Here is a 15,421-nt window from a genome sequence, read left to right as displayed (position 1 = left end):
TCTAATTTTCACCCCCTCAAGCCTCCCCAAAGAACCAGTCTTTATAGTCTTATATTATTATTCAAATGTGTTCAACTCAACTCTCTGGCTAGAACAGTGCTGTCCAACAGAAATATAACGCAAGCCACATATGTAATTTAAAATTTTCCATAACTGCATTTTAAAAGTACAAAGGAATAGATAAAATTAATTTTACTAATATATTTATTTAACCCAATATATCCATTTCAAGATGTAATCAATATAAAAAAGAGGTATTTTACATTCTTCTTTTTCATATTAAGTCTTCTAAATCCAGTGTGTATCTTACCTTTAGAGCATCTCAATTCGGATGCTAAATTTTTATGAAATGTTTAGATTCTCTTAGCCTTTACAATTGAAAAAGTAAATTCACGAATTTAAGTTCCTAAACATATCGTATAATTTTTTTGCTAAGTGAAGGAACTATTCTTTCTAAATTTTAAATTAATCAAATAAGATTAAAAGTTCAGTTCCCCAGTGGCATTGGCCACATTTCAAGAGCTCAGTAGCAACATGTGGCTAGTTGCTACTGTATGCACAGCGTGGCTCTAGACAATCAAGTCCTAAAGGGCAGGGCTGGTGGCCTCCAGGGCCCTAAGCCAGAGCCAGTCCTCTCAAGACAAAGTTGATTGTGAACAGAACGGTATCTGTTCGTTCAACAAACCCCTACTGAGCCTAATATTACTATCTGCCTCTGGTGCCTGTTATATTCACAGTGATGGTGACAAAGGGAGTACCCATTGTTCAGAGGATAACATTGTGGCTCAGAGAGGTGGGCCACTTGCCCTAGGTCACCTAGCTTTGACCCCAGGCCTGTCTGACTTGGAAGCCTGAGCTCTATCCCTAAAGCTTGACAGGGGCCCGGTCTGGGGCTTGGCCTTCTGGAGAAAGGAATAAGTCTTTGCCATTATTCTCAAGGACCCCTCCTCCATCAGTCTAGTGGCAGAGAATGGCCCAGAACAGGACACCCAATGAAAAGGGTAAAAGGGAAGGAAAACAGGAGAAAGGCGTGGCATGACCTGCACTGGGTGGGGGTCCTGTGTATACAGCGTAGGCCACTGTGGCGCCATCCCCACACCCCCACCCTGCCAAGCAAGAGGCAAAGCCAGGAAGGCCCAGTGGCTGTCAGCTCCCTGGGTGGGTCCCTGGGGCTAGGCGCCATGCCCTCCCCGGCCCCTCCCCCGGGAGCACTCCCCTAGAGGCCTTGGACTCCGTCAGAGCCAGTACTCACCTCCCAGGGTCACCTCACCTGGAGTCAAGGGAAAGAGTCCAAGAAGCAGCCCGCCCCCTGGAAGGAGGGGAGGAACAAGCCCTGGAGGCAGATTCCAGAATGGGGAAAAGGTGGCAGGTACATGCCAGAAAAACCTGGTGGCTCTGCCCCCTCTCCTGGGGAGCACAGCTAGCACTCGGCCCCTTCCCACCAGCCCAGCAGGGTGAAACTCTCACAACTATTAGGTTTAACAATTAACTCTGATTGGTTTCCATTTCAGCAGCAGGCAGTTTCAGCAAAAAGTCTCATCTGGGGGTAGGAGAGCTTGGAAGGGGAACAAAGGGGAAGGGGTCAGTGCAAAGGAAAAAAGGGTGTTAGTGGACCCCCTACCTCCTCTTTCCTGTCCCATCCTACCAATGTGGGACAGCTCATGCTAAGGCCTAAGTTCCAAAGGTCAGGGACAGTGACTCAGCACAGTAGGTACTCAAAAAAATATTTTTAATTAACAAAGAATGGGGCAGGGTGAACTAGAATAAAACAGGCAAGATAGATGGGCAGACTGATGGAGGAGAAGTGCAGGAAGGCAAAAAGTGGCTTGCTCTGGGCTGGGCATCTCCCTGACCTCACCAAGACCAAGCTAGGCTAAGGACTGGGACAGCAGCCACCCAGGGCATGCAAAGAATGTGGCTTTGAAGTCCCCCACCCCTGGGTCTGCTCTTTCTAGCTGTGGACCTTTGGAGCCCTCATTCCTCATTTCTTTCCCCAGAAAATGGGGGTGATACCACTACGGTATCATGCAGGGCTGTACAGGGCCAGGCCCGCAGATGCACGGATGCTCTGTGCCCTTGTAATACAGTCATGTCTCTTGCTGCTTGGCAACAGCCTCCTCTTCTCAAGCCACCCCCTGAATTCCCCCACATCCCAATATTGCCCTAGTTCCCACCTATGTGGCCCTTTCTCCTTTCCGGGAAGGAAAGCCTGGAACAATGACGGCTCCAGCCCACTCATATCCCACTCACCTGAGATCACACACACACCTTGGCAACAGATTGCTCCCAATCTGACACGTACTTGTCAGTTACACCCCTTCTTGGGTTCTCCGGGCCCCCTCCTAGCCCTCTTCCCCCAACCCCTGTCATAGGCCGAGGTCCATAGCTCACAGGGGCTGGTGCTGAACTCACTGTGGCCAGTTCACCGGGTCTTCTTGGATGAAGGATCCGTCTCTGGGCCTCTGCTTCCTCTCTGTATAATGTAGGGGCCCAGGGAGTGGATCAAGAGACAGCTTCTCCTGCCGGCTCTAATATTTAGAGATTCTGATGTTCCTGGGATCAACTTGCACTTTAACTTCAGACAGACCAGAGTTCAGCTCTCAACCTTGGCCAGGTAAACACGCAGCCCTGTTATTATGGGATAGACTTCAAGGTGAGCCTGCCCAGGGCTGGGACTGCAGCCCACCCCTGACCATTCTCAGCTCAAGCCTGAGCAGAGGGACAAAGGCCCTCCCTACTCACTGGTTCCCCCTACCTCTGCCATAAAGCCCTAACTTTTCTGCCCCACCCTTCCAGTCTTCTCTCTCGTTCTCAGTAGTAGCATCGTGAGCTACAACTCCTCTGAATTATTCTTGGCAAAACAAAGCTTGAAGTTCCGCCTCCACCTGGGGTGCTGACCCTAAGCCCCTTCCATATGGAGATTCTGGAGCTGCCTCTGCTTCCACTCTGCTCTTTCCTGAATCCTTCCTGCAACTCTCCAAGTATGCAGCCCACTTTCCCATCTCCAGCCTGGAGCTCCTCTCCTTTCCCTCCACAAGGAGCATCTGTCTCCCTGCCTCCCACTGCCCCCTCTGCTTTATGCCCATCCAGCTCAAACATCACCTCCTGCATGCAGTCTACACTGATCACTCACTCCTCAGCTCACTCAGCCATGTCTCTGCCAGACACCAGTAGTAGAGATTTACTGCCCCTACTTGACCATAAGACCCTGCAGACCAAGGAATTCCTGCAATGATTTTTCTGTATCTCTGACACTCACTCCCCAGCACAATGCTCAGAACACAGTAGGTATCTGCTGAAACAATGATCATAACCATTAACTGAAAAAGAATGAATTGTGATTGTTTATTGACCATTTATTTTTTACAATGTTCCAATCTCAGCATTTTACATATTTCATTTTAGTCAAGCCTCCAAGCCTCCAATAGACTGTCATCCCCACCCCCTTTGATTTAAGCCGAGGAAACCGAGGCTCAGAGAGATGAAGGGACTTGCCCAAGATCACACAGCCAGGAAATGGCAGAGTCAAGACTGGAATTTAAGTTCTTACTCACTGCCCTACTGGCTTCCCTCCAATCCACAAATCAAGGAGGGGATATGTGAGAAGTCGTGGCCTGCCAGTGACAGGGTCAAAACCAGCCCAGCCCAAGACCAGAGACAGATTCTGCAAATAAAACTCAACTTTTTATTAAGCACCTGCTCTGTGAAAAGCTAGGTGCTGGGGGGCAAACAATGATACATGAGACATCCTAGTGCTCACAATCTAACGACAGAAACAAGTCATGTCCCAGGATAAAGCTAAGACCAAGCAGAACTTGTCCCCAGAGGGGAACAGATAAGGTACTAAGGGAATCCAGAGGAGGGAAAGACAAATTCTCATCGTGGGGGTGGGGATGGGAGGACTCACAAGGCTTTGTGGGACAGAGGTTGGCCACTGAGCTGAGCCTTGAAAAGGCGGACAGGATCTCAACAGTACTGGGGAAGGGCAGGGTGGCATTCCCGGCAGCGAGGAACTCAGGGAGCTGGGGCAAAGACATAGGTAAGCACTGGACATGTCCCAGGAGCGCCAGGAAACACATTCTCCAAGCACCCCCCCCCCCCCGCCGCCTTGGCACTGGCCTCAGTGGTCCAGCCCTGAAGACGGCTATCGTGAGTGTCCCCAGATTCACAGGCACCTGGTTCATTTATGGTGAGTGGGTGTGTAAAGAGAAAGGACTGAGCACCTAGGCATGTGGTTTGACAGGAGGGACTTGAGGGGTTAGAATCCGGGCTCAGTACGGAATCTCTGAAGATGGGAGATGCTAAAGGGAGGGGGTGGACTGGCCAGAAGCGGGTGAAGCTGAGGAGGCAGCAAGAAAAAGGGTAAAGAATGTGAACTGGGTTCTGGCTAAGCTACACAGGACCTTGGGCTTATCCTATCTAACCCCCATTTCACAGCTGGGAAAAGTGAGTCCCAGACAGGGGGAGGGACTGGTCCACAGTCTCTCTGCATCTTCACTCAAAACCAGCAATGTGCTGAGAGGCAGGAGAGATCTGTCTTGATGCCTGACTCTGTCATTAGCTGGTGACCCTTCTCCAGTCCTTAGGCTCCCACTCTATAAAACATCCCTGAAGACGGCGGTTCTGAACTTTTATGGGTTGTGACTCAAAGACTCAGCTGGTGCCTATGGATCCTCCCCGAGGACAAGGCCCACTCTCAAAATTGTGCATGCTGTTTCAGAGGTTCATGAACATCTGAGACCAGCACTCTCCAAGGGCAATCTGAGAATCTTCTGTGTCCCAGTCACCTCAACAGGGAGCCTGTTAAAACAGGCTGATTCCAGGGTACCGCCATCGATCCCACCCTCCCATGGAGCATCTGAGTTTGACTCTCTGGGGTGAGCCCTGGAAGAGAGAGTCTTTAGCAAGCTCCCCTTTGCTGCTGTCAGGGGAGCAAAGTTTGAGAAGCTCTACCTTAGGGAACCCTCAGAGATGGGGGCAGGGATGGGGCGCTAAGCTGCTCTCCTTTTAACTGTTTCATGTATTAAATTTCTGCTTCCTTGCCTATGAAGAGAGGGCTCTCTGATTAGAAGTTTTAAGCCACTGCTCGTTAATCAAGGTCCCTTCTGGTTGAGCCACCTGCTCAAGCTGACCATGGTTATGGTCATCGTGGGGGTGGGTGGAGGCCCAGCAAGCCGACTGCAGCTGCTCCGATTCTGAAGTGCCACTCGAGATCAGCAGCCCTGCCTGGGAGGGAGTCTGGACTCCTGGGTGCAACTTGGGGTAAGAGAGGTTTCCTATCAACTCCAGCTTAAAGGCTCCTTTCCTCTCGCTAGACTGTCGCACTCTGGCCCTCGGCCAGCTCTGGCTTCCTTCCTTTTCCTTTCTAGCACAAGTGTCCTCCTGAACCCGGGTCCAGCCTCTGCCTCCCTGGCCTCCACCCATCACTGAACCTGATAGGGGATCTCCAAGCCCCCAAGCACCCTTCTGAGATGAAATGATCACTCTTTGCAGATAATAAGCTTATTTAACTGGAAGACTCAAGATAATCAATGAAAAACTAAGGTGGTCAGTGACAACAATATCTAGGAAAAACTCACATGCCTTCAGACCTGCCCTGTCACTTGTCCCTGATGCAAGTCTCTCCCACAGGTGGGCAGTGCCTAGGACCAGATGGGCTCAGAGCCTTGGCCAGCCCAGGGCGAACACTGTAGGAAGGCCAGTCCCTGAGAGGGTGACAGCACAGGTCTGGGAGGCAGGAGACCTGGATTAGAGACCCTGTTCTCTGAGCCAAGAATTTCTTCTCTGAATTTGAGCAAATGTGTGCCCCTCTGTGAAGCCCTAAATGTTCTCAAAGGCCCCACCTGGGGCAGTATAGGAAAGACTCAAGAGCACCCATGGGCTTTGGATAGATCCAGACTTAAAATCCCAGTTGTGCCACTTGCTGGCTGAGGACTGGGTAGGCCTTGGGCGAGTTACTTGGCCTCCTTTAATAAAATGGGGTAATCTCTGCCTAGCTAGGTAGTTGCAAGAATTAAAAGACATAGGCACGTAAAGCGCTTAGCACGGGGCCTGGCACATGGTGAGCCAATAAGTACGCAGTTGATTATCAGTCACCAGAGGGAGCTCTGACGAGGAAGATTCTAGGCTTTTTAATTCTTATGTGGCCCCAAGCAACCCCAAAACCACCCACTGAACTGGGTCTGGAGGCTTTATCCTTAAGATGTTTAATCTGGAGAGAAGATGGGAGAAGGAGGACCGGAAGGCAGGAGGGGCGCGCTGAGAAGAGAAGGGAGGAAGGTAAGCAAGGAGTGAGGAGGAGCCTGACTCCCCCAGCCTGGGGGAAGGAAGATGACTTCAGGGAAACGGCCAAGACAGGATATGCCTTCTCTCCTTTCCAGAGCCTTCCCTAGGCCCGCCAAGGCAAGGCTTAGAGGGACACAGCCTGCTGAGAAGCACCACCCTGGCTGTCAATAGGGACATTGAAGCCTTGGGTTACCTCCAGGCTCTGGCTCCTCATGCTGCTGCTGCCTGCCTGTGGTGGCCTCCTCCCGCTGGTGCAGGCAGAGATGGCCAGAGCCAGGCTGAGAACAAAACAACCTGCCCATTCAGCCTGCGGAGGCACTGCCCGCTCACTCAGGACTCAGGGACCAGCCTCGCCTGAGATTCTGATCCTGACTCAGCAGGACTCTTCTCTGCTGGGTCCTCATCTCTGGGCCCTGTGCAGAGCTCTCTCCAGGCCTCTACCTGCCCCAAGCTCCTGCTTCTGGGGGTAAAGTTGCAACTAGGAAAAAAGCACTGTTCAGACTGTAAACAGGAGCCACAAACAAGGCGTTCCAATTGCCACTGACCAGCTGTGTGACCTTCGGGATATCACTTCTCTCAGAGCATGTTCCCCTCCTCTGGCTAACGAGGGCAATGGAGGGCAAGGACCATCCCTAAGGTTCTCCCAACTCTGACAGCAGCTACGCTTCGCAGGATACTTCTGAGCAAAGGGGCAAAGAGGACTTGCCTCAGGAGAAGAGTGGGCTGGGCTGCGCTCTGCTGAGAATGCAATGGATGTGGCAACGGCCAAGGGTTATTATGAAGATGACGATTATAATTAAAAATCACAGCAACAAACTCTTAAGCAATTTACAAAGAGCTTTCTCATTATCCCCCAGGATTCACAATCTAGTGAGGCAGGTAGAGCTGATGATGATTATTCACATTTGGCAGAAGAGGAAAGTGAAACAAGATAAAAGTGACTTTTCCCAGCTACTAAGTGCAGAGAAGGAGGAGCCGAAGAGGAAGTGATAATTACTGGGTGCCTGCCCTGTGCCACCTCACTAGGGTTTCCTCACATCTGTTATCTTGACCAAGTCTCACCAGCACAACAAGTATCGTGGGTGCTACTGCCCCCATTTCACAGAAGAGGAAACTGAGGCTGAGAAAAAGTAACAAATCTATCCTAAGGCTCACAGCTGTTCTACTGCAAAGCCTGGATTTGGACCTGGGCTTTAAGCCCTGCACTCTTTTCCATCTTCCTGTATGTACTGGGTTGAATGGTGTCCCCCCAAATTCATGTCGACCCAGAACCTCAGAATGCGACCTTATTTGGAAATAGTCTTTGCAGATGTAATTAGTTAAAATAAAATGAAGTCATACTGGATTAGGGTGGGTCCTAAATCCAATATGACTGGTGTCCTTATAAGAAGAGGAGAGGAAACTGAGACACACAGGGAGAAAGAGGAAAAGGCTATGTGATGACAGAGGAAGATGCAGCTGCAAGGCAAGGAACACCCAGGATTGCTGGCAACCACCAGAAGCTAGGAGAGAGGCATGCAAGAGCCTCCCCCTCAGAGCCTTCAGAAGGAATCAACCTTGCCAACACCTTAGTTTCTGACTTCTAGCTGTAGAATTGTAAGAGAATACATTTCTGCTTTAAGCCACCCAGATTGTAGTACTTCGTTAAGTAGCCCTGGGAAATTAATACATTGTGCATCCATTGAGTAGGAGACCTGAGACTCTTAAATTCCAATTTTCAGATTTCCATGCATTAGGCAGCCTTGAAGGTTAAAGAGGACCTGGGGGCCCATGAGAAGTCATTCTCGTCTCCCCATCTTGGTGGCCCAGGCTAGCCTGAACTCCATCAGTTGTGCTTCTTCCATGTTCTAGGTCTCTATCCGCCCCACTGGGCCCTTCCATCACACAAACAATCACCCTCTGAGCCCAGTCTCAATGCTCCCCCTCCACCCAGACCATCCTCTATCACCATCTGGAGAGCTATATTTTTGAAATGCAAATCTGATCCTTCCTGGTTAGCTTAATTCTCTTCCCTAGCTCCCTACCACCTGTAGGACTCAGTCAAGATCTTCAGCCTGTATCAGATGGGGCCCCAACCTCCTCTCAGGCCTTATCTCCAGCCACTTGCCCCACCTGTCCCCACCACTCACCACCTTCTGCTCCAACCACACGGAACTATATGGACTTCCCCTAATAAGCCATGATGCCTTTGCACATACTGCTCCAAATACCTGAAAGATAAAATCCAACCCGACTACCATCTTTCTCCTCCATGAATCCTTTTTCCTCCATGAACAGCCACACCCTAGCACCTTGTACATTGTGTATCTTTGCATATCTGCCCCCACACCCAGCCAGCGAACACTGTTGTATTCATTTCTGTTTCTGTAGGCCTAGGGTCCAGCACAAATGCATTCAAGAAGGTTAAATTGTAGAGTAGCCATAATAGTAATAATTGCTAACATTTACCAAATGTTTACTATGTGCCCAGCACTGCACAGAGCATAATATGTATGTTACCTCATTTCATTCTCAAAACAATCCTGTGAGAACAGATTGGTGGTTACCAGGTGAAATGGGAGCAGGAGAGCAAAAAGGGTAAAGGGGTACATATGTATGGTAATGGATGGAAACTAGACCTTTGGTGGTGACCATGTTGCTATCTATACAGAAGTTGAAATATAAGGATTATACACCTGAAATTTACCTAAGTTATAAACCAATGTGACCTCAATTTTTAAAAAAAGCCAATGAGACAGATACTGTTATTGATCCTGTTTTACAGGTGAGGAAATGAACAGATGAAGTCACTTGCCAAAGTCCACCCAACTAGAATGTGGCAAAGTCAGAATGACCCTAGAGCCAGTGCTAGTAACCAATACTAGGTACACTATCCATCCCAATACCTTCATTTCACAGGAGAGGAAACAAGCAAAAGAGGAACAGTGATTCGCCTACGGTCATGTAACAGCGCGTGGACCCAGATCTTTAGATTCCTTGTTCAATGCCCTTCCTCTTCTCATTCTTGCAGGATCCTAATTCAAGAGGACACAGAAAATGAGCTAGATTGTGTCTCCTCAGGGGCTTTCTCTGGCCTCCCTTAGAGCAGAGGCCAGGCACACAATGGGGGCTCAAATCTATGGCTGGTAGCAATAAATCTACAGTCCTGGTGGTTTTGGTCAATGATGGACCGCATATGCGACGGTGGTCCCATAAGATCAGCACCATACAGCCTAGGTGTGTAGTAGGTTATACCATCTAGGTTTGTGTAAGTGCACGCTATGATGTTTGCACAAGGACAAAATCACCTAACAATACATTTATCAGAAGATGTCCTCGTTGTTAAGCGACTCATGACCATAGTACTTCAAAAAAAAATCTGAGGCCTGCTTAGATATTACAATGTCAGGGCCTGAGAGGACAGTTTGGGTATCATTTAGTGCCACCTTCCATTTTATAAAGTAATCCATTCAACGAATGTATTGAACACTAATCATAAGATAGGCATTATGTGGGGGCACTAGGAAGACTGATAAGCAAGTTCCCACCCAGATGGTATTTGCAATCCAGTGAGGGGAGACAGACAAACAATTAACAAGTTCAAGCATAATTACAAACTCTCAGAAGCACTATGAAATACAGGGAGCTCTACAAACACATAACAGGAAAAGCTGACTTATCCTAAGAAGTTGGTAAAGGCCCCCGAGAAAGTGATTCTCAAACTGAAATCTGAAGAATAGGAGTTAACCAAGATAAGAAGCAGGGGAAGAGTGTGCTAGACAGAGGGAACAGCATGTGCAAAATCCCAGAGGCAAAAGCACTCATGGTGCCTGGATGCACTAAAAGAAAGCCAGAGAAGCTAGTTTCCAGAGAGGTGGGCAGGGACTCAATACTGCAGGTCTTGTAGGTCAAGGTAAGAAGTAGAGAAACTGAGCAGAGCGGGGAGATTCCTTGCTCAGAACCTGACCCAGAGCAGACACTGTCAACGAGTCATCGCATTATTCAGTGAAGGAGTGATTATCCAAGATCACAAGGAAGACCTGGGACTTGAAACCAGAACCTCTACATGCCAGGCTAGAGCTGCAGGCTACTTCAGATTTGTGTGCCGGAGGGGGCAGGGGATGCTTTCCAGATGCGTCAACCTACAGGAGGTTCCTCCTCCCTGTCTGCACCTCTCTTGAGTTCTAGAGTGCATCAGAATCACCTGTGTTTGTTAAAACATAGACTGCTGGGTCCCAGTCCCAGAATTATTGATTCAGTAGGTCTGGTGGGAGCCCCAAGAATTTGCATTTCTAACAACATCCCAGGTGACCCGGCTGTTGCTGGTGGGTGGCCATACTTTGAGAACTACTGCTCTAGACTAGAGTATCTGGGGACAAGGTGGAGTGGTGAGTGGGGACCAAGGCTAACTAGGATCCTTAGGGGCTAGAAGGATGGATTCCTAAATCTGGGTAACACTGAGCAAGGGAAGGGGCCTCAAAGTCCCAGATTCCAACCTACTAGCCACTCAGCCAGGGAAACTGAGGCTTAGGGAGTTTAGACTCTTACATAAGAAAGGCTCAATAAAAATGTGTTGAGTGACGAGGTAAATACATAAAAGGTTTAACCAAAGTCAAAAGGAGACCCTGGACCAGACTCCAAGGCTCCTGAGCTCCAGGCCAGAGCCTTTCCTGTCCTGGGAAAGGGATTTGGGGAAGGGGACAGCAAGCTCAGCTTTCCCAGCTTCTGCTGCCTTCAGCAGGGAAACATTTTAAGAATTGCTGAAATCTGCTGTTGGCCCCCAGTCCTATCACCCATCCACCCTGCTTCCTTTCACATTCCCAGCTCCCTCCCTTTACACTCCAAATCCTGGGCACTTTATCCTGGCAAGCCCAGCAGCAGAGGGGGAGGTGAAGCTACAGGGAAGAAGAACTAGAAGAGGAGGAAGAATTCTTGCACTTGGATATCCCTCTTCCAGAATAATTACTTCCTCCTATAAGAGTCTTGGTTTCTCTCTATCCTTGTATCCAGTCTAACTGCAATCTACCTACATTCCAGTACCAGCATCTGAAACCCACAAAGTCAGGGGCTAAATTTCCAAACCACCTTTTCACCTAGTTTTTCTAAAATAGAGTGGCACTGGACAGAATTTTTCTATTCTATTCCAGCTGGCAGCAAAATGACACTTCTTTTGCAAACCCACATGCACAGATTCACTAATATACAAACAGCTATATGTACATAAAAACAAATATACCAGAACTTATGAAAAAACACACATAGATGTCAAGAGATACATTATTCACTGTTCATTGATAAAACATACCTATGCATCCAAATGCGCAAGAAATACACAGAAAGAACACACACATGCACATAGACTACAGATGTAGAAATGCATGCACTGCACCAATACACGGGGAAAGGGGTACAGACACACCCAGAGATGCTCTCAAAGTAGAGGTCTCCTGAAAGGGGATTTCTTGGCGGGGGAGGGGGCTGGCCCTTTAAGAGCGTGGCTTTCCCTCCTCATTTCAGGGCACCTAAGGTGTGGCTCTACCCACTGGAGCTGGCGAGCCTGAGGGTGGGAATGTGTCTGACCTGGCCAGGCCCGGTCTGGCTCTGGGCGAAGGTCCCTGGGACTGCGACAGGAAGTGGATCTCTGAACCGACTGGGTCACCAGCCTGGGGACCACGGTCGCCACCACCATCACCCTACACCCACATCCATAGCCACACCCACGCGCACCCACTCCTCCACGCTCCCACAGAGGCTTCAGGCAGGACACGCCCTCCGCTCCAGCTCGGCCCAGGACGGGCTCCGCTGTCAGCCCAGCTCCCTCTGGCTCCCGGGGTGTGGCCGCCCACTTGCCAGCAGGGAGTCCCCTCCTGGCCCGGCGGGACGCTCCTGTCACCGCCGCCACCCACTGCCCCGACCAGGTGCCCCGCTCCGGGCGATGGCAGCGCCTCGGCCGCCGCCCCCACCCCTTCCTCCCGGCAGTGCGGAAACAAAGCCGCGCACACGCACAAGGGGGCTACGCGGGGCTACGCGGGTGCACACCCGCCCTCACACGCGCGCACACGGGGAGTCACACTGACCCTCACACAGCGACAAACACACACACACACACCCCGCCAAGGGCTCCAGCCACAAGCAAAGCCACTGGCACACACCCTCATCCAGATGTACACACTCAGCTACACATTCAGACACACCCTCTCAGAGACACATTCACGGATAGACACACGCAGACACACACACCCTCACCCAGACACACACATCACCCAGTCCAGACGAGCGAAGAAATACAGAGCACACACCCTCACTCACTCACACACACACACAGATGCACACCCGGTGTACACACGCAGGCGCGCGCACACCGAGCATCCACTTGCACGGACCCACGGGCACACGCGCGCTCACACCCAACACACACCCGAGACGTGGACCCCGACACACGTACCGGCGCCAGTACTGAGACGCACGAACCGAGGCCCGGGGCTCCTGGCTCCGGCGCCCGCTCCCCGCCCGGGTGGTGTCCAGACCACCCCCCCCCCCCCGCCCCCCGGAGCCTGCCCGCCGGCCTGTCAGGGCTCGAGGACGTGGGACCGAGCTCGGAGCCCTCGGTGCTTACACACACACACACACACGAGCTCAGACGCGGCGGGGGCCCGGGGCCCGGAGGCGGGCGGCTAACCTGGCGGCGGCGGCGCGGCTTCCGGGCACTGTCTGTCCTCGGTCGGTGCGTCCGGCCGCCCGGGGGGCTCCGAGGCGCGCTCGAGCTGCGCAGAAATGCCCCGCTCGCTCGCTCGCTCGCTCCCTCCCAAGGCGCGCAGCCCCCTCCCCGCCCGCCCCCCTCGCGGTCTCCCCCCTCCGCCCCGCCCCGGCCGGCCCCCCGCGAGGAGGTGGTGGCGATCCCGGCCGCCCCGGCAGCCACGGGCGAGCGAGCGAGCGAGCAGCCAGGGGAGCGCCGCCGCCGCGGGAGCCGCCGGAGCCGGGGCCGCGCGTCGGGAGGAGCCGCGCCGGCCCCCGGGGAGGGGAGGGGAGGGGAGGAGGGGGCTGCGCCCCGCGAGCCTGCCTGGCGCTCGTGGCTCGCCGCCCGCTCCCCAACGTGGGGCCCGCGCCCGGCGCCTACCTGAGCGCCCGGGAGCTCAGAGGCCGGGAGCAAGCGCGGGGCGAGGGATAGGAGACCCCACGCCGGGCCTCCTCGCCCTCCCTGTCCCAGCCGGGTGGGCTCGGGCCCCGCCCCCGCCTCCTCCCAGGTCCCGGCCAGCGCCGACTTCGGTCTTCCTTGGCTCCGACGCCTCGGCTCTCGGCCCGGTGCCCCGGGCTAACCCCACGGCCAGGCGCCCAGCTCGCCGGCCTCCTCTACCTCGGTCCGGACCTGGCCGACGCCCACCCGCCGCCCCGCCGCCCGCCCATTGTTCCCGCGGCCCGAGCTCGCGGAAGATCGCGCCACGCGTGCCAGCCCCCTCTCGGGTGGGAATACCTCTGGACCCTCTGGGGGCTCTCCAAGGGCTGGCCCCTCCACAGGCGCAGGCGTGCCCAAAGGAAAGAGCTTTTCTAAATTAGAGTTATAACCACTGCAGCCCTTATAGGTGCCCCTTCAGGTCTTACTTTGAGGATAGACTGAGGCTGGGGAAGGGAGGAACGAACCCAAATTCAGCAAGCCCGGGATAGCAGCGGGGAGAAGCTGGGGCACAGATTAGGAGTCCTCATTCCGTAGATGAAGAAACCTAGGGAATTCCTGCCCCAGGGTTCCTAGGACAGGGCTGGCCCTCCAGAAGAGCAAGGAATGATGAGCCTGGCCTCCGTTGTTAGACACTAAATAAAGCACAGAGACGTGGAGGAAGAAGCAAGTCATGCACTTTCGGGAGTTTTACTGAAAGTCAAGACACATGGAAAGGGCTCTCAGTGCAGGAGTTTTCACCTACCTGTCTCACTTAGCCCTAACCACCGTCCTCTGTGGCAGCTGTGATTATCCCCATTTTGCAGATGAGAAGCTTGCCCTAGGTCTCTCCACCAGGTGGCACAGAGCCAAGATAAAGCCCAGCAATTATTCAGTTCTTCGCTGGGCTCCTCCCTCCAGTATAGGACACTCAGTGCCAAATGAGCAGCTGAGAACACAACAAATCAAGAGGGGAGGCCTAGTTTGGGCCGCCAGGGACCTCCACAAACTAACAGAGGGCAGAACTGAGGGAGATGAGGCCCCAAAGCAGGACTGATCATGGCTTGTCCTGGAGGAAAAATGAAAATAATGAGAACTAATGATAACTATTGTGTTTGGGGCACTGACTATATTCCAGGCACTGTTCTAAGAGCTTTACTTGCACCAACTCAATGAGTTAGTTATCCCGCAATAACACTGTGGGGAAGAGATTATTCTCATCCCCACTCTGTACATTAGGAAACAAACACAAAGACATTAATTACAACAGTAAAGTGGCAGAGCTGGGATCCAAATCCAAGAAGCTGATTTCCAAGCCTGTATTTTAGCTCCCACAGGCCAGACAGAAGCAGTCTTGAATGTGAGGCAAAAGCATTTGAACCCCTGGAATGCCAACCATAGCAGGACTCTTTACTTGCTGTCTTCTGTCTCCCTCTGTGTACCCAGTGCCCAGTGCACAGGGCCTAGTATGTAGGCCTAATTTGTTAAACTACTGCATGACTGCCACATAATGCCAGAGTGCCGAGGGCCATGTGCAGGGCTTGGCTGCAGCCCTCTCTGCTCTGCTGGGCATTTTTATCAGTCGGTTTAGATGAAGCAGAGGAAGGCATGAAATGCTAATCATATCTACAGCTGTCATGAAGTTGGGAGGGACAACACTCCGGAAACCAATTTAGTTTCCAAAAGATCTCAGCTGCCTTGGGGCTGAGGTGGAACTAACAAGATGAGGTGCCACACTGAATAAATGGAAACTCTTGCCCTTCAGTCCAAAACAGAGCAGTCCCATAGAACTTTCTGTGATGATGGAAGTGCCCTGAATCTGCGTTGTCTGATACAGTAGCCACTAGCCACCTATGGCTTTTGAGCACTTGAAATGTGGCTAGTACAACTGAGAAGATAAAATTTTAATTTTATTTAATTTTAAGTTCTTTAGATGTAAATTGCCACATAGGGCTGGTGGCTGCCACGATGGACAGTGCAGTTCCAAATGACGAAGTGCCCAAAATA

General features: G+C 51.9%; 1 protein-coding gene across 20 annotated transcripts in view; it reads right to left on the bottom strand.

The window, feature by feature from the left end:
- Window positions 1-14,272, bottom strand: part of EPB41L1 (erythrocyte membrane protein band 4.1 like 1) — a 118,242-nt gene extending 103,970 nt beyond the window's left edge. For 4 of the 20 annotated variants that reach the window (XM_008536302.2, XM_070588240.1, XM_070588261.1 and 1 more), the window contains exon 1: window positions 14,181-14,272. The gene's annotated coding sequence lies outside the window, so the exon portion shown is untranslated. Of the gene's footprint in view, window positions 1-12,943; window positions 13,122-13,381; window positions 13,468-14,180 lie in introns of those variants that run through there. The other 16 variants (XM_070588219.1, XM_070588224.1, XM_070588218.1 and 13 more) reach the window with 11 other exon arrangements.
- Between the last annotated feature and the right edge of the window lie 1,149 nt (window positions 14,273-15,421).

This window comes from Equus przewalskii, chromosome 21 (genome assembly GCF_037783145.1).
Source record: "Equus przewalskii isolate Varuska chromosome 21, EquPr2, whole genome shotgun sequence".
NCBI lineage: Eukaryota > Metazoa > Chordata > Mammalia > Perissodactyla > Equidae > Equus > Equus przewalskii.
This window is presented reverse-complemented; position numbering and strand designations above follow the sequence as displayed.